The following is a 27,512-nucleotide window of genomic DNA, read 5'->3' as shown; positions in this document are numbered from 1 at the left end:
ACATGCTTTGTAACATTTATGTTGAGGAGAAATTTTTCATGGCAGTCTCAACTAGTGCTTTTGTTCTTTATTCTTGGTTATTCTTATCTGATGAGTTTGGATATATAATACAGTGAATAAAGATGGGCAATCGCTATGGGCCTGAGTGAGCCCCAGTCTTCCCTTAATTAATAAATAAATACATCATTCTGTCTGCAGTGCTACCTCTGTGTAGTTGATTGGGCTAGCGGACAGAAACAGCTTACATACTTTGACATCTTATTTTTATGTAATATAGAAAACCAAATATATTTAGGTGTGCTAATAAAAATTGACAACTTTTTATTAGCTTTGAAAAACAGTTCAAAGATACTTTAACTTCCTAGGTTTTTCTAAGAGTTGGCATTATGATTATGTGTAATTAAAATGACAAGATAAAAGAGGAATAATTCTACATAAAATCAACATTTTTTAAATAAAAGGATTATAAGATATAAAACTATCAATAATTTTTGTTAAAAAGATGATTTTGTCTAATTTATAGGGCTTTTTTCTGAGACAGAGTCTCACTCTGTTGCCCAGGTTAGAGTGCCATGGCAGCTCACAGCAATCCTAAAGTGTTGACTTCAAGCAATCCTCCTGCCTTAGCCTCCCAAGTAGCTGGGACTACAGGCACCCACCATAATGCCCCAATGATTTTTGTATTTTCAGTAGAGATGGGGTCTCACTCTTGCTCAGGCTGGTCTCCAGCTCCTTAGCTCAAGTGAGCCTTCCACGAAGACCTTCTAGAGAGAAAGGATTACAGACAAATGTCATTGTGCCCTAACATTTATAGGTTTAAAAAACTGTTTCAATTTAAATTCAAAAATTATTATTCAAACTAGAAAAATGTTAAGTTAAAAATAAGGGTTATAAAAGGTTTATAAAAGGGCAGCGCCTGTGGCTCAAAGGAGTAGGGTGCCAGCCCCATATGCCGGAGGTGGCAGGTTCAAACCCACCTTGGCCAAAAACTGCAAAAAAAAAAAAAATTTTATAAAAATATTAACTTACAGTATAATTAATTAAAATTAGATGGATGTGTTTCTAAAATTTTATTAAAATTAGCTTTTCCATGAAATCACTAAAGTAACAGTAAAATGTGATTTTCTCCTTTATAACAAGATTTTTATATGATTAATAGAAATAGAAAAAGAATTTTGCTAAGCTTTTGAATAAACTGCAAAAAAGTGGGAGGAGAAGGAGAGAAAGAGAAACAGACTCAGTTTGCCTCCTTACAATTTGCATTTCAGTTCGTCTATATTAGGCCTATGATTGTTTGGGAAACTGAGTCTCCTCTCTACGAAAGAGTAACATTTTTGCTTTTTAAAATTTTTAAATTATCTGTTTGGCTAAGTTAATTTTATGCTAACCTGTGATCCTGTTGCATGATAAGTGTTGTATGACAAACACTTCATAATTTCCTGCTTGACTTTTCATTAAAAATTTAAACTTACTAACAAATAAGAATTCTAGTCAATATATGTACTTCTATGTATAAAATGCACCAAAAATAAGATGTTTTAATAAGAAATTTTATTTTTAAAATATGAAATGTGTTTTTATTAGAAATAGATGTGTATATAATTTTGTCTAATTCAGAGATTATTTAAAGGTTGATTCAAAATACAAGTTTGGGAAGAAAGTGAGAAAAAGATGGAAAGTGACTAATAAGAGGGACAGATATGGAAAGTTTTGAATATATTTTTGGTAAGAAGGGTTAAATAGAAAGGAGACTAATATTGTACGAGAAAGGCCCTTGTATAGGATTTTTTGGCCTAAAACAACTAGTTATTTAAGGAAAGGGAAAACTGTGACAGAAACAGAAAGCTTAAAGAGTGATGGAGGTGGCTTGTGAAGGTTGAATAAATGTCATAAAAGGGAATCCACGAAGGAATTTTGTATGTGATCAAGTTGGCTATCATTTAAAAAATTGGGGTTAAAACAACAAAGTTTTCTTAATATTAATTTGTTCTTAAATAAATTACACGTTGTACTCATTTTGATTCTATAAACCTGTTTCCTGTTTTACTTAAAAAATCACACTACATAAGGCAGCAGTTCTCAACCTGTGGGTCACAACCCACAGGAACTGTATTAAAGGGCCACAGCATTAGGAAGGTTGAGACCCACTGACATAAGGTTTTTCTTTACTTTTCAGTAACTGGCCTAAAAGACACAACGATTTTAAGCTAAATCAAGATAATGCCTGTGTTGTCTTTAACAAAGTTTTGACTAACTAGAAAAACTAAACTTGAAAAGGGTTAAGGTATATACCCATATACCTTCCTGTATCACTTTTAGAGTCTTTTGATGACTAACAATCTTGGTTAAATGAATCACCATTGTTTTATAGCAGCAGTTCTCAACCTGTGGGTCGTGACCCACAGGAACTGCCTTAAAGGACCACGACATTAGGAAGGTTGTGAAACACTGTTTTATAGAAACTCACAATTTCATTTAAGCAACTATTTTAAACCTATAATATTTGACACACTTTCAAAGAGAAGGGGGAGGGGAGGAGAGGAGGAGGATGCGGAGGAAGGGTAATTGGTCCGACCACACTTATGGTGCATTTTACAAGGGTACATGCCAAATCTACTAAGTGTAGAGTATAAATGTCACAACACAATAATTAAGAAAGTGTGGCAAAGGCTATGTTAACCAGTTTGTTCCAAGTATTTCAAATTGTATATAAAACCAGCACATTTAACCCTATAAATGCATTACACAGCTATTATTTAATTTTTTAAAAGTAGAAATAAAAATATAACCAAATCAAAAAAAAAATTCTAAGTTCAGTCTTTTTAATTTCAAACGAGCTATGCAAAGCAAACCTGCAGGTCCTCAATATACTTAACAAATCACTTGAGTCTGGGTATATGTCCAGTAGCTTGTCTATGATTTATAGACTACCATGTCTTAACTTAAGCATTTCTTTTCTGCTGATTCTGGGTCTTTTTGACAAAACCTAACTCAGCCTATTGTCAACTAATGGATCCCCAAATTCTAATATGACCTGTAAGCCCCAACTTTGAGATCTCCCACCTTTTGGAGTCAAACCAATGTGTTGATTTATGACTTATCCATAAATCCCGTCCCCCTGAAATGTATAAAACCAAACTCTAACCCAACCACTTGCTTAAGGCTTTTTGGGCATGACTCTGGGCCATGGTCCTTACATTTGGCTCAGAATAAACCTCTTTAAATTATTTTATGGAGTGTGGCTTCTTTTCTGTTGACACTATCTACCACATTTTATCATATATAATGTGAAGTTTTCTGCCCACATTTTTGATGGAAAAAGAAAGATGCACATTATAAATTGGTAATACTAATTCCATATCTATATAAATGTTTTTAATTCTTTCGTTTAGGTCTGTGCACTATAAGTGTAAGTCTAGAAAGCCATAATGATATCCATATGCAAAATAATACTACGGGATATGGTAAGCAGTAAACTGATAGCAAACTATTTTAAATTGCACATGAACTTCATGGACATCCTGTATAATATGGATACTTCTTTACCAAAACTAAGGTATTTCAAAGCCTTGTAGGTATAATACACCCCAATAAAAATGGAAACAAGGTAAGGGCTATAACCAGTCTTTCTTCTATTTCTTTTTCTTTTTTAAATTTTTATTCAAGGTTGGAGAATTTAAGTTTAAGAACTCATCCTAGAAAAAGTGCTACCTGGTGGGATTACACCAGCGGTGCATCTTACAAGGGTATGTGTGAAACTTGGTAAATGGTCTGTAAAGCTAGTGAATGATGCCACATGATTATATCAATGCACACAGCTATGATTTAATAAATATATATATATGTATATAAAAAAAGAAAAAAGAAAAAGTGCTACCTACCTCATTGCTCAAGGCAACTTTGGAACTCCTTTTCTGGAATGACATTCAGAGCTGTCCCTATACAAAGTCTGACAATTAAGTTTGTAAACTCTTCCTAGAAAAAGTGTTTTGAAGGATGGAGTAGGCACTGGGATCAGTGGATGGCTTCCCAAGGGGAGTACTTCAAGGGTAACTATAGTGATATTCAGCAATGAGATATGTAGCACTTTTCCTAGGATGAGTTTTCAAACTTAATTGTCAGACCTCACATATCTGGGGGTATAAGTTGAATTCCATTGCATATGTTCATTGTATAGTGGTGGAGCCTGGGCTTTTGGTGTACCCATCATCCAAGTAGTGTACGTTGTACCCTCAAGGTACCCTTTTGCTCCACATTTCTGAAATCAAAAGGATGGCCACAATCTATGCATACTTTAAATTTTCATTATTAAATTATTGGTGTGCCTTAGAATTGGTGGGAGTCAATATTGATGAGACCCTGTCCTGTTTTAAAGGGCTGGCAAGTGGCTGAATAGACATAATACTGTATTTTCCAGATGTTAAGATTCCTTTTGAAGAACCTGTAATCATACTTTATTACCATACATATCAAAACTCTCTTTGTTAATTTTGAAGTTACAATGATAACATACAGAACAAAAAACATGCACGTGCATCTGTATAAACCAACACAATACAGATGAAAGAGAACACAGAAGTTTATAATGCAATCTAGCCAAATTTCACATCTTTCATGATGCTAATTTAATAAATACTGGCTAATATTGCTAAGTCAAAAATAGATATAAGAATATGATGCACCACATCCAGGTACCCATGAAAAGAGGGCTTCTATTTCTAAAAGTAAAAACCACAAAAGCATCACTACTGAAGAAGCAGCTTCCCAGAAGAGCCTGAAGGACAATTTTTACTTTTGATTTCATATCCTTCTAGAGTTTGAATTATATATGTTTAGTTTTATATGCATGTAAAACTGTTCAAATTTAAAGAAATTTTATATAGCTGGGCATTGTGGCAGGTGCCTATAGTCCCAGATACAGACTGGGGAAGGGAGGCTTAAGCGAGAGAATCACTTAAGCCCAAAGAGTTGGAGGTTGCTGTGAACTGTAACGCCATGGCACTTTACCAAGGCGACATAATGAGACTCTGTCACAAAAAAAAAGAAATTTTTATACTACACATTCAGCTGAGAATGCTATCTAAATAGTAATAACAATAATGTATATCTCAACCATTTAAGAAAGGCACAAGGAAGAGTTCAGTAAGATTTACCATCTAACAAATTAAATAACCAAATTCAATACTGTATTATATAGGAAGACAAAATTAGTTTGAAAACATAATACATAAATATATTGATGTTTATATTAAAATTATCCTACAATTAAAAAGTTATTTAAAAAATTAAATAAATTAAATAAAAACATATATAATGATGGAATAAAAATATTAACAATCTGGGAAATAAGCTTAGTAGGACAGAAATATACAGAACCCATTCAAAGAAAAGTACAGAACAATTCAGAAGCATATGAGAGGAAAGATGTATTTGGGCATGGTGGCTCATGCTGTAATCCCAGGACTTGGGGAGGCTGAGGTGAAAGAATTTTGTGGGCCAAGAGTTCAAGACCAGCCTGGGCAACATAGCAGGACCCAGTCCATAAAATAATTTAAAAAATCAGTCAGGAGTGATGGCATGGGCCTGTAGTCCCATGTCCTTAAGAGGGTGAGGCAGGAGGAAGACTCAAGCCCAGGAGTTCGAGGTTGCAGTGAGCTATGATGACACTACTGCACTACAGTCTGGGTGACAGAGAGACTCTGTTCTCCATGATCATACTATTGTACACAGCTATGATTTAATAAAAATAAATAAATAAATAAATAAAACAAAGAAAAACTAAAACAAACAAAAACACTCTAAGAAAAGGAATGTTGCTCTCCTCTCACCAACAATTAAAGAAATGCAAATAGGGTGGCGCCTGTGGCTCAGTAGGTAGGGTACCGGCCCCATATACCAAGGGTGGCCGGTTCGAAACCAGTGCCAGCCGAACTGCAACAAAAAATAGCCGGGCATTGTGGTGGGCGCCTGTAGTCCCAGCTACTTGGGAGGCTGAGGCCGGAGAATCGCCTAAGCCCAGGAGTTGGAGGTTGCTGTGAGCTGTGATGCCACAGCACTCTACTGAGTGCAATAAAGTGAGACTGTCTCTAAAAACAAAAAGAACAATGTAAATTAAAAAAAAAAAAGAAATGCATATAAAAGATGGCATAGTAGAAGCAGCCTGGACAAACTACTTTCAAGGAGAGGACAGAAAGTGGCCAATAGATGCTCTATTTTTTTTTTTGCAGTTTTTGGCTGAGGCCGGGTTTGAACCCACCACCTCTGGTATATGGGACTTGCGCCCTACTCCTTTGAGCCACAAGCACTGCTCTAGATACCCGTTTTGGATCAGTCATCTGAGCGAGAGCACTGGGAGTCCAGGGAGAGGAGAAGGAAGGGAAGGGAAGAAGAAGAAAATGAGACAGCTGCTCAGCAGCTCTGGAGGTACTGAGGGAAGCCCCGGCATGGGAAAGGGACAGGGGGAAATCCTAGGCTCCATGCTTCCCCTCGCCATACTGCACCAGATAGTGGGAGGGCCCTCCACTGCAGCAGGACTCAGAACTGATTCAGAGTCCTGATTGGTGGCTGTGCAGCTAAATGGCTCCAGAGAAAAGGGATGGCTGGCTTGAGAGCCTTGGGTGCTTCAGCTAGTGCCACTGTAACATCCCAGTCCAGGACTCTTACTTTTGCCCAGCTGTCCCATCTGTGACTGCTGCCTACCTCCTGCCCCTTGCCAGGTGGGAAGGAGATAACAGAAATTAAAGAAGTGAAAGAGTAATTTAGGGAATTCCAAAATACAGCAAAAATCTGTAGGCTAGAGCAAGCACAACAAAGAATTTCAGGGCTCAAAAGCAAGGATTTCAAAGTTACCCAGTCAGTAAAAAATGTAGGAAAAAAGAACAAAGAAAAATGAACTGCAAAAAATATGGGACGATGCAAAATGAACAAATATGAAACCATTATCCTATGTGAAGTATGTCAGGAATGGACGAACACTTCATGTACCTCTCTAATAATGAGGAGTTAAACAATGGACACGCAGGGGTGCAAAGAGACGCAAGGGACCCTGGGAGGGGATGAGGGGTAACAACTTGCCTTATGAACCCTATTTTGGTGATGGACACACTAAAAGCCCTGACTTAAGCATTATTCAAGGTATCCACATAACAAAAACATTTGTACTCTCTTAACATTTGAAAAACATTGAAAAGCAAATAAAATTATGAGACTGCTTTTCAGGTCCCATTTTGTCAAAGATTTCAAAGATAACAATATATCCATCCTTGCCAGTATTGGCAAACAGGAAGTCTGGTAGCCTACTACTAACAGTGTCTATTAGTACAATAGAGCTGAAGTATAATTTGATTTTACTCATCAGAATGGTTAAACATCTGGACTGAGGAAAAGGTTGCAGAATCCTTTAAAGTTACTAAAATTTGCATTTAAAAAGTCTCTTAAAATTAGAGAATATTATGGTAGGTAAATTATATCTCAACAAAGCTTTTTTAAAAAAAGTGATAAAAAGGCATCTTCTCACCTAACAATTAAATATCAACAAATGCAGAAATATTTTGCTAAGGAAAAGCAAAAGAAGTTGCAGGACAGTACAGATACTAACGATTATCATTGTTAATCATATCTTTAAATGCTGAAGAATAGATGTTCAACTTATACTTTTATAAACAGAAAACATTATGAAGATAAGATCAAAAGTCCCACACAATCCAGTATGTTAGACTTCAAATTCCGCTTCGGAGAGCCTGAATAACTAGAAGCAAAGTCAAAAGTCCTTCTCCAGGAAAAAAGATGGTCCCCAAACTCATATAACTCTTACTTGGATTGCTTTCAATCCATGAAATGTTCTTCTTCTCCCACAACTGCAATACCTTTTTGTCCAACCTTCAAAGGCACATTGCCAGTCACATCACTACTGAAGTATATCGACTCATCAATCAGGCTATAATCACTAAAGAACCTTGTCACAACTCTCTGCACAGTTTTTAATCTGGTGACATTTAAATGACGGGTGAACAAAAGGTTTCATTAATCAATCTCAAAAGCAAACACATACTCCAAATAAGCTCTACCAGAAGAAGCTGTGATAAGACAATTATTGAAACCTAGAAATAAAATGGGCTAGACTTATGCTACAGATGATAATGACAGCAGAGTGTAATGGTTAACTGCATAGGATTCTGGAGGCAGAGTGCCCAGGTTGAAAGCCTGACTCCACCATTTCTCTGTATAGCACAGCAGCTCCATGCCAAAGGCAGCTGAACGCAGAGTGAAGAGCTCTGAGTCTGGAGCAGGACTGCCTGGCTTCGAATCATGGCTCTTTCCTTTATCATCTGGATAACCATGAGCACATCTGTTAACTTTTCTGAACTTTTTTTCATCTGTAAAACCAAGACATTAACAATGTCTGACTAACAGAGTTGTTACAACTATTAACAGACATATGCATGTAAACTGCTTAGAACTATGAATGCCTCCCACAAATTAGAGTGTAACAGTGAGTACTTGTTGTATTTGTATCCTTGCCAATATTGGCAAACAGGAAGTCTGGTAGCCTACTACTAACAGTGTCTATTAGTACAATAGAGCTGAAGTATAATTTGATTTTACTCATCAGAATGGTAAACATCTGGACTGAGGAAAAGGTTGCAGAATCTTGTAAAGTTACTAAAATTTGCACTTAAAAATGTCTCTTAAAATTAGAGAATCTTATGGTAGGTAAATTATATCTCAACAAAGCTTTAAGCATCCATTATACAATTGCATCATTATCAATAAAAGTAGCAGTAGTAGCAACAGCAGCATCTGGAGAATCTCACCAGACAAAGCACATAAAGAGATCTGGGGATTTAAGGGTAACCTAGATGTATCCAAATCACTCAGGTTTATTTTCTTCTGAACAAACACAGCTAGTAAGCCATGGTTTGGGACCGGAATCCAAGGAGTCAGCCTGCAAGCCTCACTACAAATTACAGTGCCTTTGTAAAGACCTGAGTACATTGGGAGGATATCTGGATGGAATCTTGATTATAATAGACCGTGGAGGCAGAAGCCAGGAAAATCCTGAAAATATAGGGGAAAGAGAATCAAATTTGTTAGCTGAAATCATAAACTATAAGAAAGTGGAAGGGATCACGGTGACAACTACTATGTAGGCACCTGAAAATATATCAAATATTCTTCTGTGTGGCCCCATTGATAAAAGTAGAGCTAATAGAAGCGGCACCTGTGGCTCAAAGGAGTAGGGCGCCGGCCCCATATGTCAGAGGTGGTGCCCCGGCCCAAAACTGCAAAAAAAAAAAGTAGGGTTAATAATGAACACTGCAGAGATTGTAGCTCAGCTACCACTATAGAAGCATTAATGTACCCGGTGCCCATCTCCAGCCGATGGGAGCACTATATGGTCAGTGAAGGCCGCAAAGATACAGTGGACTGGTAGGCGGGACTTCATGGATCCTCCCACCAAAAGCTAGGGCCCGAGGGCAGTAGCAAACTGGAATTCACTTCCAGTTGGACCCCTTTGTGCAACTTGTAGGGTAGATTGCCTCGTCTGTGGGGCTCTCCAGGGACCATACCTTGTGCCTGGCTTGGAAGGTGGAGTAGCAGCCTGTCCTGGGGATGGAGGCAGGCTCCCAGGTTCTGGTTCCCAGTTTCCAGTCCCCACTTCCACTGCCTCAGGGTCTTTTTCTCTTCCTTTGCTTCAAGGCGTCCTACCTCCCGCTCAACAGATCTACCTCTCCGAGCCTACTCCAACCCACAAGGAGCTCAGTAGTCAACTCTAAGCAAGGGCTTTCTGTTCAATGTTAAATGATACCATAGACATTGTCAAAAGCCAAAATTTCACATCCATTTGGGCCTCAAAACATAGAGTGCACCCAGCTCTGCTTAGTAGCTGGGGCATACTGGGACTTTGTAGCAAACCACTTGTGGTCCTGAGCTACAGGGGGAAGGTAGGAGTGGGGGGGAATGGGTGGGGCCACGCCTATGGTACATCTTGGAATGGGTACAGGCAAAACTTACTAAAGGCAGAATACAAATGTCTACATACAATAACTAAGAAAATGCCATGAAGGCTACGTTGAACAGTTTGATGAGAATATTTCAGATTGTGTATGAAACCAGCACATTGTACCCCTTGATTGCACTAATGTACACAGCTATGATTTAACAATAAAAAAAAAGGGCTTATATTAGCAAGCCATCATTTTCAACATTCTAGAATTTTATTAATCTCATCCCCTGGTTCTATTTTAAAACTGTTTCTTTTTTTATTGCCAGGAAAAACACTCATAAAACTGATAATTTAAATAAAACTGTACCTAAGCATAAAAAAAATAAATAAAGTATGCATCAGAGCATGGATGCGTAAACACAGTCAGGTAATGCAACACCATGCAGGAAATCTGGATTGCATCACTACTACTCTATTGTCTTTGGTGGCTTTAACCTTTGGTATGCAGACCCAAGTGACTCCAGTGTTTCCTCAAGTCTGTGAAACACTTTTAGAAGTAGGGTACCTACTTCCCAAAGCCCAGCAATAGATAATTTAGTGGGTATTATTCCTTCATTGGGACTGTGGCTAGTCAGGAGCTACACATGATTTTGAGATGTAAGACAGAGCCCTAAATCAGCCTCCCTGCCCCTTTTTCTCACTATCATCCCCTGCATTCCAAGCAGCTGTCTATGTCCAGGGCTTTTTTCAAACTTGGAGCCCCTATTCCCAGTGCCCCAACCTGTTCCCACATATCCACTCTCTAGCCTAGTCTAGGCCCTCTCTCCAGAATTCCTTGGTCAGTAAAGAACTCTGAACCCTAGGAGGTGTCCTGTGGTAAATAAGGGTGGAAGCATTTACCCATCCGCGATCCTTCTTTCTTAAGGGCAGGCCCTGAAGACTCACTTCTGTCTTAGTCTTTTTGCATTGCTATATAGGAGGACCTGAGACTGGGTAATTTATAAAGAAAAGGGGTTTATTTGTCTCAGGGTTCTGCATGCTGTACAAGAAGCATGGTGCCAGCATCTGCTCCTGGCAAAGGCCCCAGGCTGCTTCCACTTGTGGTAGATGGTAAAGGAGAGCTGCCAGGCATAGAGATCACCTGGTGAGAGAGGATGCAAGAGAGGTAGGAGGAGGGCCAGGCTCTTTCCAACAGCCGGTTCTTGCGGGAACTAAGAATTAGCATTCAGTCTTGCAAGAATGTCACCAAGCCATTCATGAGGGACCCATCTCCACTATCCAAATACCTCCAACAATGGGAATCAAATTTCATCATGAGACTTGGTAAGGCCAAACAAGCCATATCCAAACCATAGCACACCCCCATACCCCCAACCCTCCCTTGTCATGGACATTTTCCCAACTCATAGATTCCAGCTTCTCAGGTCTCCTGGGCTACTGATTGCCAAAGGCATACCTTCAGTCTACTCCTCCGGACCACCCTTACCACCCACTGTCTCTTGGCCACCTCAAATACATCACTCAGAAACTATATCAACTTGATATCTGGAGACCCTCTATGACTTACTAGCCACAAAATCCCTTAAAATACCTTCCCTCCTGCTCAGATACAATCACATCAGCTTGTTTTATTTATTTCTTTTGTTACACATTTTTGTTGTCACATCTAAGAAACCCTTACCAAATATAAGGTCACAAAGAGTTACTGCTTTGTGTTTTTCTAAGAGTTTTATGATTTTAGCTCTTTCATCCATTTTCACTTAGTTTTATATATGGCGTGAGAGGGGATCAACTTTATTCTTATGCATGTGGATATCTAGTTGTCCCAGCACCATTGGTTGAAAAGATAGGCCTTTCCCCCATTGAATGATATTGGCACCCTTATGGAAAATTAGTTGACCATAGATACGTATTTTTATTTCTGGGCTCTTAAATTCTATTCCATTAATTTATGTCTATCCTTTTGCCAACACCACACTGTCTTATACCATAGTTTTGTATTAAATGTTAACTTTGCTCTGCTTTTTCAAGATTGTATTGGTTATTCTGTGTCTCTTGTATTTCTGTATGAATTTTAAGATTAGCTAATCAATTTCTGCAAAAAAGAAATTCGAGACTTTCATGGAGATTGTGTTGTCTCTACAGATCAATTTGGAAAATGTTGCCATCTTAATATTAAGGCTCATCCAGATCATCATATTTCTCATCCAGAAATATGAGATAACTTTTCATTTATTTAGATCTTTTGTAATTTTCTTTAACAGTTTAATATAATTCTCAAAGTATGTAAGGTTTGCATGTTTTTGCTAAATTTATGCTTAAAAATGGCTTGGCGCCAGTAGCACAGTGGTTATGGCACCAGCCACATGCACGGAGGCCGGAGTGTTTGAACCCAGCCCGGGCCAGCTAAATAACAATGATAACTGCAACAACAACAAAAAATAGCTGGGCATTGTGGCAGGCACCTGTAGTCCCAGCTACTTGGGAGGCTGAGGCAAGAGAATCGCTTAAGCCCAAGAGTTTGAGGTTGCTGTGAGCTGTGACACCGTGGCACTCTACCGAGGACAACCTAGTGACACTCTGTCTCAAAAAAAAAATGCTTAAATACATAATTCTATTTGATGTAACTATAAATTGAATTGTTTTCTTAATTTCCCTTTCAGATTGTTCATTTCTAGTGCCTTGAAATACAATCATCGACTTTTGTATATTGATCTAGATTCTTGCAGCCTGTTGTATTCATGTAAATTAGTTCCAATAGTTTTGAGTATATTTCTCATGATTTTTTTTTTTCTTTAAATTTTGTTCTTTGAGACAGAGTCTCACTTTCTCATCCCAAGTAGAAGGCTGTGGTGTCATAGCTTACAGCAACCTCACATTCTTGGGCTCAAGTAATCCTTTTGCCTCACAGTAGCTGTGACACCACGCCCGCCACAACGCCTGGCTAGCTTTTAGAGACAGAGGTCTTACTCTTGCTCAGGCTGGTCTCAAACTCCTGAGCTCAAGCAGTCCACCCATCTTGACCTCTGATTTTCTATACTGGAGATTGTGTCACCTGAAAATATATTTTTACTTTTTCCTTTTCAATTTGGATACCTTTTTTTTTTTACTTACATTATTTCCCTGGCTGGAGCCTCCAGCACAATGATGGAGTGGCAAGACCACATATTCTTGTCATGTGCTTGATTTTAATTAAAGAGGGGAAAATCTATCTTTTGTCATTAAGTATAATGTCAGCTGTGGGGTTTTGCAGATACCTTTGATCAGGCTGAAGATGTTTCCTTCTAATCTCAGTTTGTTTAGTCATATTATCATGAAAGGATGTTGGATGATTCTGCGTTTTGTATGGAACCAGAAAAAAACCCGTATAGCTAAGGCAGTTCTTAGTAATAAAAATAAAGCTGGGGGCATCAGCATACCAGATTTTAGTCTGTACTACAAAGCCATAGTGGTCAAGACAGCATGGTACTGGCACAAAAACAGAGACATAGACACTTGGAATCGAATGAAAACCAAGAAACGAAACTGACATCTTACAACCACCTAATCTTCGATAAACCAAACAAGAACATACCTTGGGGGAAAGACTCCCTATTCAATAAATGGTGTTGGGAGAACTGGATGTCTACATGTAAAAGACTGAAACTGGACCCACACCTTTCCCCACTCACAAAAATTGATTCAAGATGGATAAAGGACTTAAATTTAAGGCATGAAACAATAAAAATCCTCCAAGAAAGCATAGAATAAACACTGGAAGATATTGGCCTGGGGAAAGACTTCATGAAGAAGACTGCCATGGCAATTGCAACAACAACAAAAATAAACAAATGGGACTTCATTAAACTGAAAAGCTTCTGTACAGCTAAGGAGACAATAACCAAAGCAAAGAGACAACCTACACAATGGGAAAGGATATTTGCATATTTTCAATCAGACAAAAGCTTGATAACTAGGATCTATAGAGAACTCAAATTAATCCACATGAAAAAAGCCAACAATCCCATATATCAATGGGCAAGAGACATGAATAGAACCTTCTCTAAAGACGACAGACGAATGGCTAACAAACACATGAAAAAATGTTCATCATCTCTATATATTAGAGAAATGCAAATCAAAACAACCCTGAGATATCATCTAACCCCAGTGAGAATGGCCCACATCACAAAATCTCAAAACTGCAGATGCTGGCGTGGATGTGGAGAGAAGGGAACACTTTTACACTGCTGGTGGGACTGCAAACTAGTACAACCTTTCTGGAAGGAACTATGGAGAAACCTCAAAGCACTCAAGCTAGACCTCCCATTTGATCCTGCAATCCCATTACTGGGCATCTACCCAGAAGGAAAAAAAATCCTTTTATCATAAGGACACTTGTACTAGACTGTTTATTGCAGCTCAATTTACAATCGCCAAAATGTGGAAACAGCCTAAATGCCCACCAACCCAGGAATGGATTAACAAGCTGTGGTATATGTATACTATGGAATACTATTCAGCTATTAAAAAAAATGGAGACTTTACATCCTTCGTATTAACCTGGATGGACGTGGAAGACATTATTCTTAGTAAAGCATCACAAGAATGGAGAAGCATGAATCCTATGTACTCAATTTTGATATGAGGACAATTAAGGTTATGGGGGGGGAAGCAGAAAGAGGGATAGGGGGGTGGGGCCTTGGTGTGTGTCACACTTTCTTGGGGCAAGACATGATTGCAAGAGGGACTTTACTTAACAATTGCAATCGGTGTAACCTGGCTTATTGTACCCTCAATGAATCCCCAACAATAAAAAAAAAAAAAGAAAGGATGTTGGATTATTTCAAATGATTTTTCTTTTTTCATATTTGTGGGCTTTTAATTTCTTCTTTGGTTTTTATTTCCAAAATATTAATTAAGAGGTACAAGTGTTTTTGTTACATGAATTCCACCCTTTGAAGCACTTTTGCTAGGATGAGTTTACTGATGCAAACTTAATTGTCTGACTTCATATACACATCACATTTTCTTTATCCACTCTGAATTGATGGGCACTCAGGTCAGTTCCATATCTTTGCAATTATAAATTGTACTGCAATCAACGGTGTCTTTGTTATAAAATGGCTTCATTTCCTTTGTGTGGATACCCAGTGGTGAGATTGCTGGATTGAATGGTAGGTTTACATTTATTTCTTTGAGGAATCTCCGTACTGTTGCAGAGAGGTTGTACTAATTTGCAGTGCCCAACCCCAAGCTGGGGTCCCAGGGGCTTGTTCCTCTGGTCAGCAGGAAGAACCCCAGGGGTGTGGCCATCTGGTTGGTTTGTGGGTGTGCAGGGGCCTAGACCTCCACATGGCACCCTGGTCTGTAGAAGTGAAGGTGCTGAGGTGCCCATGGCCAGGGGGCTTGTTCCACTGGTCTACAAGTGGGGCCATTGGGGCTGGGCTGCTGGATGGCTGGGGCTGTCTCCTCACATAGGTCCTGCTGAGGCTGCTACTATGGGACCTTTAGAGATTTTGGGGGGAGAGTGGTCACAGGGATGGGGTGGCTTCCAGTCACAGGTGTGTGAGAGCATCCTCTGTCGCTGCTCCTTCCCTGGGCAGCAAGGGGCCATATTGGGAGCAGTAAAGCCCATCCCTGTGCAGAACAAGAGCTCCAGACTGAGAGCTCAGAACAGAGTCAGCTGCCACAATCCCAAACCAAGGCCAGTAGATGGGTTCCTTCTGATCCTGTTCTCTGATGCAACTTTACTGTACAGTCTCCAAGCACTTTCCTGATCAGTAGGGAGGCCTGCAGTGGTGGAGGGAGCACCCAGTGGTGGCAGGGGTCCCCTCACAGCTGTAATCACAGTGCCTGCATAGGAAGCAAGGGGTCCCAGGGTTCTCTCTTTATCACTTCTCCACCTATAGAGGTCTCTCCAATGTACCTTCCAGTCTTTGCCAGTGCAACCTCTGGTCTTTGTCTCCTTCACTATGTCTCCCCTTTGTTCTCCAGTGAGTTACAATATTTTCTCCAAGAGTATCCATCCATAGGTGAACATCTACTTGCAGTTTTCAATCCTCTCCTATAGAGCAGCTTCAAATGATTTTTGAACATATAGTCTTCTCTTTTATCCTAATAATATGGTATATGATATTGATTTTCATACATTTAACCAACCTTGACTTCTAGTGATAAATTATACTTCGTCATTATTATGGGCTGAACTGTGTTCCTCAAAAATTCATATGTCGAAGTTCTATGCCCAGTTTTTCATAATGTGACTATATTTGGAAATTCATATTTGGGTTTTTAAAGATGTAATTCATAAGATTTGTAAGAAACTTAAGATCTATACTTGGGTCTTTAAAGAGGTAAGAAAGTTAAAATGGAGTCATTAGGGTAAGCCCTAATCCGATACGATTTGTGTCCTTATTAGAAGAGGAAATTTGGACACAGATAAACACAGAGGGAAGACCACATGAAGAAATATTTCATATGAGGCTATCTACACAAATATACCTCAGAAAAAATCAACCTTGCCAAGACCTTGACCTCAGACTTTTAGCCTCTAGGACTGTGAGAATATAAATTTCTATTGTGGCACTCAGGTGTGGAAGTCCTAGCTAACTAATATAGTCATTGTGTATACTTTCATATACTGCTGAACTTGGTTTGAGAATTTTGCTTCTATATTCTTTTTTAAAAATGTAATACTGTTTACTTAACTTCAAAAACATTTCAGCATTCTAAATATACAAAAAATAACAGAACATTGCAAACGTGTTTAAGTACAGAAGGTCCTTGAACTTTCATTGATGCAGTGGCTTTTCCACTTTGCCAACAATGAAGAGTTCTATGACTTGTTTGAAAACAGCTTAAAATCTACTGCACTTAACTAAAAAAGAAACATTCAAACATTTCTCATGCCAGCTGACCCACCCCCTTATCCACAGCTAAGAATGGCAGCAGAATGCGATGTCACCATATTCAAAAACAAGACAAAGTGAAGCTAAATGGATACCCACTGCAGTGTCAACAGGTCCAGCTCACAGTGCATGCTCTGAGCTATGGCCCCTCCAAAGGGCATCTTTCCCCACAGCCTTAAGGCCTAGCAAGGAGCAGTAAGAGTTGGTCTTGTTTTTTTTTTTTTTTCTTTTTTCCCAAACTATAGACATGTACAGTTGATAACTCAGGATTTCTAGCCAATAACCATATACTTAACACCACCTTACAAATTAAAAAATAATGCCAGACACATCTTTAAGTGCCTTGTCACACTGACAGCAAAGTGCACAGAGTAAGGAGAACACAGGAGTGCCTTTTCATTTTAAAAATGTTTGGAAATATGTACAACTTTGATATAGTTTCAGGGCACACCAGACAGCCATGGCCACTTCATGTAAACCACTGACACTTTCTAGAGCACTTTTGAGACTACAATATGATCATGATCAAATTTTGTGATTAAACCTAATGAAAGCAATAGACATTTCTTGAATGAGAGATGTGTCATTTATGGCTCTCCCCTACTCTAAAATCTTCACAAGGAGACAGATACACAGTTTTTTTATTCATTCTCCTCCTCCTTGCCTTCTTCATCTTCCTTTTCCACCTTTTTACCTGGCAACTTTAACGGGACACTTTGCACCATCAAACTTTTCTTTAGACTTACAGTCAGCAACATCCTTCTCATACTTCTCCTTCAGTTTGTCTGCTTTAGTGATGTGAGGTTGCTTTTCGCTGTCACTTAAGTTATTTCACATCTTGCCACATCTCCAATAGAGATACCGGGGTCTGTAGACTTGATCTTAGGGCACAATTCTAAACAGAACAGGAAAAATCCAGACGGTAGCCTCTTGAGGACATTAGGGTCCTTCTTCTTTCCTCCTTTAGCTGGTCCTTAATTCTTCATTTCCCAATCACAGCGGACTTTATCCACCTTTGCCATTTCATCAAATTTACACTTCTCTTTTCCAGACACTGCCTTCCACCTCTCAGGGCACTTCTTGGAAAATTCTGCAAAATTGACTAGGATCTCTGGGTTTTTCTTCTTCTTTGTCTTCTTTTTTTTTTTCAACATATACATGTGTTTATTAGGTTTCCACTTTTTGCCTTCACAAAATTAAAAAGGCTTAAAATTTAATAACAATGTTTAAGATAAGGACTAGAAACAAAAACCTCATAAAGAACGAAGATAAATACATTCAGAAAAGAAATCAGACGATTGCTGCATGTGAAACTTAGTAAATGTGAAATGTAAATGTCTTAGCACAATAACTAAGAAAATGCCAGGAAGGCAATGTTAACCAGTGTGATGAAAATGTGTCAAACGGTCTATGAAACCAGTGTACGGTGTCCCATGATCACATTAATGTACACAGCTATGATTTAATAATAAAAAACAAACAAACAAAAAGAAATACTAAGCAATAATAATAATAATGCAAAGAAAGTAACATTCACTTTGTCAAATAAGAGTATGTCTATTGGAGGCGGGGCCGGCCGGAGGCCCTTGCGGCCCCCTCCCCGCGCCCAGGCCGAGGGCCGAGCGCGCTGGCCCAGCTGCCTCCCGGCCTGCCCCGGCCGGCCGCCTCCTCCCCCGGGATGCGAGGCGAGGCCGGCGCTGCTGGCTGGAGGAGCTTTTGGGTCAGGTCAAGAATGAATCTTTTTGCAAACACCCCCTAGTTCTGGGTTCATCAGAATCTCTTTTCAACCTTCAAAGATGCATTTACAGACTTTATCTCATGGGCACTGCTTGGCAACCTTTTGAGGATGTGAGACCCACAGAAGAGTAAAACATTCCTTCTCTGCACCTCCCTCCCTGTCTGCTAGACTGTTCCTCATGAACGCCCCTCCAGTGGTAGCTCTCCAGTCCAAATGGGAGGCCTTTGGCCCTCCGGGGAGCTTTAGGTTTCCCGGGTGCTTTTCAGAGTCAAAAGAGGGTGTCAAGAGAGTGTCTGTGAGCGCCAAAGTGCAGATGATCCTCAGCTCGCTGCAGCGCGATGAGGCTGCTCTGGGCATGAACCACCAGCGGGCACCACCGAGAAGCCAGAGGGTCGAGAGGTGCTGAGACGCCCGGCTGGCTACCAACCCTGCTGTGTGCAAAGAGCAACCTCCATTCGCTGCCTGTGGTCGTGCTGACAATTTTGACCCCCTGGGGGAGGAGGAAGCTCAGACCTTGGCCCCTTGGTCCTGGATTCAGACAGTGATGATTCTGTGGACCGGGACATCGAGGAGGCCATCCAAGAGTATCTGAAGGCAAAGGGCGGAGCCACACAGCCTGCGTCCAGTAGGGCCCAGCCCTCCAGAGCCACAGGCGTAGCCAGTAGATGCAAACAAGAGCCTCCTCACAACAGTGCCCCGGCTGCTCTGTGTCCCCCCAAACTTGTCCCTGGCAGCCATGTGGGAGCCAGCAAGGACCAAGGCTCCACCTCCCGGGTTAGTGTCAGCAGCGATGACTCCTTTGAACAGAGCATCAGGGCAGAAATACAGCAGTTTCTCAATGAGAAAAGGCAACATGAAGCCCCAAAATGTGACGGGTCCATGGATAAAAAGCTAGAGCCAAATGAAAATTCGGCCAGATCACTGCTTAAATCCTGCAAAGAGCTGACCATTAAGGGGACACCACAGCAGGATCTGACGGCAGCCTGTAAGGAGTTTGTCTTCTGAAAACCTCCCAGGTTCACCAAGGTGAATGCACAGCCCAGAAGCCTCAGGTCTTAGGTCACCTCCGGGTCAGAGACCCTGGGCAGCACAAAGCCGGCAGCCCTCAAGCCTGCCACCCCCTGCCACCCTGCAGAAGCCACGCAGAGTAAGGGCGGGGTTAGGAGGAGTGTTGGCACCACAGGCGGGGAAAGCAGGTCAGGAGTGCGGCCCCGGTGCCTGAGGGCTCTGACTCCAGCAGCAACGACGGCATCGAGGTGGCCATCCAGCTGTACCAGCTGGAGAAGACAAAGGAGGCCAGTGGGGGCCCGCCACAGAGAGCCCGGTGCCGGGAGGACAAGAGGCCTGACCCGCCCGCAGACAGCACAAGCAGTGCCCAGAAAAGTGCCTTGCCTGAAACCCATAGGAAAACACCCAGCAAGAAGAAGTCCGTGGTTGCAAAGCCTGCTGAGCCCAGCCCGGGGGACCTTGATGCCAGCCACTCGCCCAAACTGCCAAAGGAAACCAAAACTCCTCTTGCAGTAAGCACAGCTTCCAGAAGCGAGTTTGTGGAACGATCCTCATGCCAGGCAGACCCGTCCGCCGAGCTGATGTGTGCGGAAGCTATCCAAGACGATCCTGTCAGCCCCTGCGGAGGGCAGCGACAGGTCGCTCTCCCCAAGCCCACTCTTCTACTCCCGGAACGTGCCTTCCTGCTCTGGCGGTGATAGCAGCTCCGTGGACAGTGACAATAGCATAGAACAGAAGATCCGGCTGTTTTTAGCCCTCAAGGCTCCGTCAGGGAGTTCACTAGCCAGAGCCGAAAGTGACCCTCAGGCTGCACAGAGGCTGCTGTCACCACCAGGTCCCAACAGCCAGACTGGTGGCCCCAGGGCCGCTCTCCCTAAAACATCAGACCTGTCACTAAGCTGTAAAAGGAAATACAGGAGTGGCAGCCACACAGTAAAGCCATCCACGCCTAAAAAAACGAGGGAGATGCTGAAAGAGGGTAGCCAGGACATTGCCCACACCCTGGGGACAGCTGAGCCTGGCTGTGATGGACAAGACCTGGCCAGCCAGGGCAAAGCTGGCGAGGCCCCTGGGAGGGAGAGTGAGGCCAGGGGTCCCAGTGGTGCACATGTGCCTCAGGGCCACTGTAAGGTGGTTGAGGCCAGGGGTGTAGATGAGAAAGAAAGCTCTGAGGACAAGAGCAGCTCACTGGACAGTGATGGGGACCTGTTAAGATCCAAATGAAAGCTTAAGAAGAGGTGCAAGGACCCCAGGGCTGCATGTAAGAAGAAGGTCAGGTTCAACACTACCTAAACGCAGTTCTTGGACAAGCCAGGTGGGTGCCAGAGAGACTGGAAAGACAGATCCCCACAGGTGCTGAAAAGCTGCCTCTCCAAGTCCAAGAGAGAAAGTGGAGAGAGCCCTGTGAAAAGACCTCTGAGCGTCTTTGGCAGTGTGACAGAGCGAACCAAGCTTGAGGGTACTGGGGACCAGGATGTGGCCCCAACCTTCCAATTAAGGAGAAATGCCTCTGAAGGGAATCTGTTCCCTGGTGAGCATCAGAGTCCAGCTCCAAGCCCCAGCTTCCTGTCTGACGACAGCAGTTCTGTGGACAGAGATGATAACATTGAACTAGAGATTAGGAAGTTTTTGGCAGAAAAGGCTAAGGAATTCATGAGCATCTCAGAAGTTCAAGCAGAGGGTGCCCCCACTCTTGGCATGGGAGGGGGCCACCAGGCCAGAGGGGTTGTGCAGGAAAGAGCCAGCCCTGCAGCCCGGGGTGTGTACTTGGAACCAGAGGGTTAAGGAGGCCCCTCAGCTGACCCAGGGACTATGAGGAGCAGAGAGAGCTGGAACCCAGAGGGGGACCGGCTTCTTCAGCCAGGGCAGGAAGAGCCTGGCTGCTCCGGCCAGAGGCACCAGTGGGAATATCTCTGCCAAGAGATCTCCAAGTAGGAGGAACATTTATGTCCACATAGACCAGGGCCCAGGAGGGGTGGAGCCTGCTGTTGCCGACAGTGGTTTTGGTCAGCTGCCCAGCTTTGCCAAAGCAGGCACCAAGGCAGGAGGTGCCGGGGGGACCTTCCATGTGAGTTACGGGAGCTGGAGCTTCCTGACTCCTAGCTCAGGAGCTGAGAGGGACACTCAACCCCAGGCTGACCTCACCATCTCTTGGAGCGACTTTGCCCACCAGAGTCAGCTTCCCAGGCCCCGTGGGCACTGAACTTGGAAGGCAGAGACTAAGCATAGAGAGGGGTCCTGGGGAGAGAGAGAGAGAGAGAAGCGGCCCGAGGGCCTGACCAGGGGTCCACCCAGCCTGCCTTTCACAGGCTTCTCTCCCCTGCTGTCCACTCAGCTCTTCCACTTCGGAAAGAAGGTGTCCTGGGGTGGTGGGGGGAAAGCAGGCCAGTTTCTTCAGCCCCCACCCAGGGCTGCCTTTGCAGGGCCCATTCTTCTCAGCCTTCAGGGAGGCCCAGGCTGGTCCCAGCCCTGTGTTTGGAAGCCTACACCTGCTCAGGAAGAAGGATGGTGGGGCCTGGCCACGGCGGAAGGCCCAGGCAGGGCTTGGCTTGCATGACAGGAGGAACTCAGGCCCAGAGAAAAAAGCCATTCTAGACCTGCGGTATCGACAAAGGGTCATGGACAAGGATGACCAGGACCTGGAGGCCCTGGGCAATGATGCCAGTGATTTCAGCGACACCTCCATGGAGGATGGCAGTGGTGGCTCAGTAGTGAAGGGCAAAGCTCGGAAGTTGTAAGTGTGCATCCTGGTGTTTGTAGCATTTATGGAAAGCGTTCTGTGCGTGCGTGTACCTGTGCATGTGTGTAGGTGGTGTTCGTGAGTACAGAGCGAGATGCTGTTCATTACACACGTCCCTGTACATATGTACACTGACATGAAACCATGGTTTTATTTAACAGATGTGTCCAGATAAATTTGATTTTTGTAGCTTTTTGTAAATTATTTAAAGTGCTGTAAAAAGTATTTTTGGAAAATATTGTCGTTCACTTTTGTAGGGCATCCCTAACTGCAGTTTATGTGGTCTGCTTGCAAGTCTTAGATTAGCAAACATTTGGTTCTTACCATCACGGCCTGGTTCACAGACACTGTGAGGCTGCTGCTGTCCAGTAGACTGCTGGTGCCAGTGTCCAGTGGTACCACTGTTCAAGCCGAGAGAGACAGCAGTCACCCTCACCAAGAATCACTGAAATGCCCAAAGATGTCTTTTGGGAAGCTTCCAGGACAACACTTTTTGTACAAAAGACCTCCCACCCCAATCCCTTGAGGCCAGAGCATATTTTCTGAAAACAGTAGTCACGGCCTTCATCTGGAAAATGTTTTGAAGCACAAAGACCAACCAGCACTGAAGGGTCAACTAGCTGGGGCCACTGTGGGTGGAGGCCAGGAGAGCCTTCCTGTGGCTCTGGAGCCCCAGTTGGTTAATGTCTGTCCAGTCACTAGATGATTCTAAATAAACCTCTTTTTATATGGGTTAAAAGGAGTATGTCTATTATAGAATGCTTTGATTCTGAGGTTCAGTATGGAGTCGTCAGTTAACTTCTTTTTTCTTTTTTCTGGGTTTTTCTTCTTATGTTCTTCTCTCCATGTCTGCACAAAAAGAGCATAGACAGACATCTTGACCTTTGGTTTCTTGGGGTCACCTTTAGCCATCTTGACTGTATTGTTTGCTAGTCTCTGCTTCTATATTCTTAAGGGACATTGGTCTGTGGTTATTTATTTATTTATTTTGCACTGTTGCTGCTTGATTTTTGTATCAGGGTAATAATGCCCTCATAAAATGACTTGAGAAGTGTTCCTTCCCCTTCTATTTTTTGGAAGAGTTTGAGAACGATTGGTATTTGTTTTTCTTTGAGTGATTGGTAGAATTCACTGGTGAATCAATCTAGGCCTGGGCTTTTGTTTTCTGGTTGCTAGAAGTAATTTATTTCCTAATTCAATATCTTCACTTATTATAAGTCTATTCAGATTTTCTGTTTCTTTTTTGACTACTATTTTTTTTTTTGTGGTTTTTGGCCGGGGCTGGGTTTGAACCCACCACCTCCGGCATATGGGACCGGCGCCCTACTCCTTGAGCCACAGGCGCGCCGCCCTTGTTTCTTTTTTGATATGACTTTTGGGTCTAATTTTTAATATCTATAACAGCTTTATTGAGATATAATAGTATAACATGCTACATACCTATTTAAAGTAGACAGCACAATGTCTATTTGCTCTTCAGTTAATTGTGATCATGGTGTCTTTCCAGGAATTTCCCCTTTTCATCTAGGTCACCTAAATTTTTGACTTTCAGTTATCCATAGGATTCTTATTTTAGTAATTTGTGTCTTCTCTCTTTTTCCTTGGTCCGTCTACCTAAAATTTATCAATTTTCTTGATTATTTAAAACAAAATTAACTTTTGATTTTGTTGATTTTTCTCTGTTGTTTTTCTATTTCCTGTTTTATTTATTTCCACTCTAATCTTTATTATTTCTTTCTTTCTGCTTGTTTCTTTTTCTGGTTTCTTATGGTGGAAGGTTAGGTTATTTATTTGAGACCTTTTCTTGTCCTTAGTCCACAATTTCTGAACTGATTATCATCTAATACTTTTTTGTTGCTCCTATAATAAGGCCCCAGACCCCAGTGATCTCTAGGGTTGGCAGTCTTCATCTTGGGCCCTTTACACTTGGTCAGCTACCATGGTGCCTGGACACACTTTAGGCACTCAGAGGCACCTCCTCTGGGCACACATTTGCTTGAATAGTTTATGGGCACACATTTGCTTGAATAGTTTATGCATTACTCATTATTTGCTTGATATCTCTCTTCCCTCAAGACACTGAGCCAAATTTCTTCGTATTTCTTAACACAGTGCCTGGGATCCTCATGTGAGTTCTCACAAATTTTTATTGAGTGACTGACAAATAAGCTAAATGGCAGACAGACAGATGAATACTCCATGATCTATGGTGTTGCCTATTCCCTTGACTATGTATCTCTTGCTAGAAGTTCAGTGAAGGCAGGACTTTATCTGCTTTGTTTCATATATCTACCAAAAACAGTCAATTAAAGTGTAACCACTACAGACATTTCAAGGAAGAAGGGACCTAATGCTGGAATTAGGTGCTGACTAATGTGTTTAATGTCTAGGGGAGCAAAGGTTGAAGACTGTGGGTACCACTGAGGAATCAGGACAGTGCAAGGAGCAGTGACAAGGCCAACACTTTCCTGATGCCCCAGACGTGGAGACTGACAGAAGAATGTAAAGTCCAAGAAAGCTGCAGGAACCCTTTTACCCCAAAAGTCCCCAGTAGCCTTCCAGTGCCAGAGAAAGAATTCATCCCTTCTGGCTTCCATATATTGCATCTGTGCTTCTCAGAGTAGGCTCTAACTATAACTTTGTATTCAAGGAGTTCTGAGTATGAGAATGGGACCAAATGCAGACAACATAGCAGTAATTACCTGGTGTGTGTGTATGTACGCAAAGTAGTTCAGGTATGTAACATTTTAGGGATAGCTAATAGCTGCCTTTTATGCTATGACTCCCTTCATGGAGCCCAATGACAATGAATTTATCATGAAACTCTTTCTTAATCATTAATACCATTTCCTGGGTACTTATCTCATTAGGCCACTAGTTACTTTGCCAAACACTTTCCACTTATTCATTCATTTAATATTTGTTGAGTGTTATGAGTCAGATACATTTTCATGGCTTGAGGGAAGGATAGATGATAAAAAACAATAAATAAATAAAACATATGGTATGTTGGAATATAATGAATTTGGGGGGGAATGTAGCAAGGCAAAAGAATTTCAGGGTTCTGGGGAGTGGTGGCAAGTTGTATTTTAGAAAAGTAGAAAAGAGTAGTCAGGACATGTTTTTTTTTTTTTTTTTTTTTCAGGAAAACAATAGTTGTGGAAGGACTTAAAGAAGCTTAGAGATTTAGCTAGGTAGATATTTGGGATAAGAGCTACCCAGTATGAAACATTCAAAGTATGCCTTTCAAGATAAATTCAAAGACAAACAAACCCCCTGAGAATGAATAAAGGTTTTAACCAAGCTCATAATGCAACAAAAAGCAGTATTATGATCAGAAAGGAAATATAAAACTGTCATTCTTTATAAATGATAGGATTTTCTAATAAGCACAAAAGAACCAGATATTAACTATTGTAATTAATGAGAAAGTTTAGCAAAAATTCTAGATATAAAAATCAATGTAAAATCCAATTTTATATCTACCATCAGTTAGAAAGGTCATTAAAAAATATAGTTTTACGTGGCATTAAAATGGCAAACAGTTTGACAGAAAAGTGGGCAAAAGATTTTAAAAAAGCAGTTCTTAGAGGAAGAAACCAAATTACCAATGGATATTGAAAAGATATTCAATTTCATTGGTAATTACAAAAATGTAGATTAAACTCACTATGGTATGCCAATTCACATCTATCAGACTCACAAAAATTTAAATCTGATTATATTAATAATAGGGGAAGATATAATGATGCAACTCTTGCCCACTGGTTGAAGGAGTATAATACTTGCTGCAGACATATGGGAAAACAGGTGGAAATTAGCTTGTAAGTGTTAAAGACACACATTTTGAGTCAGTATTCCATCCCTGAGTCTATAGCATAGAGAAAATCTCGAACATGTGCATCCATCAACAGACGTGTGGTACACAAGCATGTTCTCATCAGTACTACTTGTACTAGCAAAGCACTGGAAATAACCCAAAAATTCATCAGTAGCCCAGCTCCTAAAAAAGTGCCTGGTATATAGTAGGTACCCAGTAACTAAAGGAAGAGGAGCTACATGGATATATAAATTATAAATAATCCATAAAATGGCATACTAGCCAACATTCTACTCAAATGTGGTCCAGCATGACGGGGTTCGTTCTATTCTTCCTTTCTTGCTTGTCTTTAAGTTTTTTTGTTTTTTTTTTTCCAACAGTGAAAAACCTAGATTCCCCAACCCCAGACATGTGCTTTCATTTTACCAAAATTGTGCTTTGCTATATAGATCTCATACTGTTTCTTACTCTTACCCTTCTGCATATTTTTAGAGATCAGTCCATGTTGCTGCATGTGTATTTAGTCTCTTGCTTCCAACTACTGAGTACTATTATTCATGATGAAAATACATCCCCCCATCTTACTGATATGCATCTTTCTTTGCAGAAAAAAAATACATCTATAATCTCCAAAAAGGCCTTAAGCAAAGGCCTGAGCAACAGTCCTCAGGGAGAATCAACCTCTGTCTTTTTAATTGCTGACTTCCTCTAGCTTTTCCATCAGCTATCTTTCTCCCCATTAGCTTTATGAGAGCAAGAATTTTTTCATTGTTGTTGTTGATCTCTGGTGTGCCTCCAGCACCTAGAACACCTGCCAGCACATAGTCAGTGCTAAATTAATATTAGAAGAATAATTGAATGATAGAAAGGTAAGGTCCTGGGCAATTTCAGGAGACCAAGGGAGAAAATCTAGTTTTAAGGTGAGTCAGACAAAATCAAAATATTTTACTTTTCTATTTGCCTCTTTCTAAACAGTGTTTGTCCTTACTCATGAAAATGTTAAAGTGGCTATTAACAGAACCAGTATTGCACAAAAGACATGAGATCCAGTCCCAACTTCACCTCTTTCTGGTTTTGTGACTTGTCCTCAGAGTTCAGGTTATGACAACAATTTGTAGGTAAAATCACCCAGTAACTTGGGCGTTTTGTGATATTGGTGACTGATGTAGATTAGTTGTTCTTTGCTTAATCAATTCATAGGAGTTGTTTATAGAGGAAAGCTATCAGCCATGTTATATCTGTTGTAAATATTTACAGTTATCAGTTAAATAATAATGCTGATTGTAAATTCAGATTAACAAGGGTCATAGACCCCCACCTAACCTGTCCTAGAGGCCCATTTTCTAACTCCTTACAAGCCCCTTTCACTG

The 27,512-nt window shown here is 41.2% G+C and overlaps 1 pseudogene; it reads left to right on the top strand.

Annotated features, from left to right (window-relative positions):
- Positions 1-18,389: 18,389 nt before the first annotated feature.
- Positions 18,390-22,320, top strand: LOC128577068 (protein phosphatase 1 regulatory subunit 26-like; annotated as a pseudogene).
- Positions 22,321-27,512: the final 5,192 nt, after the last annotated feature.

Source organism: Nycticebus coucang, chromosome X (assembly GCF_027406575.1).
Source record: "Nycticebus coucang isolate mNycCou1 chromosome X, mNycCou1.pri, whole genome shotgun sequence".
NCBI classification, from domain to species: domain Eukaryota; kingdom Metazoa; phylum Chordata; class Mammalia; order Primates; family Lorisidae; genus Nycticebus; species Nycticebus coucang.
Note: the sequence above shows the minus strand (reverse complement) of the source record. Positions and strands in the feature narration are given on the sequence as shown.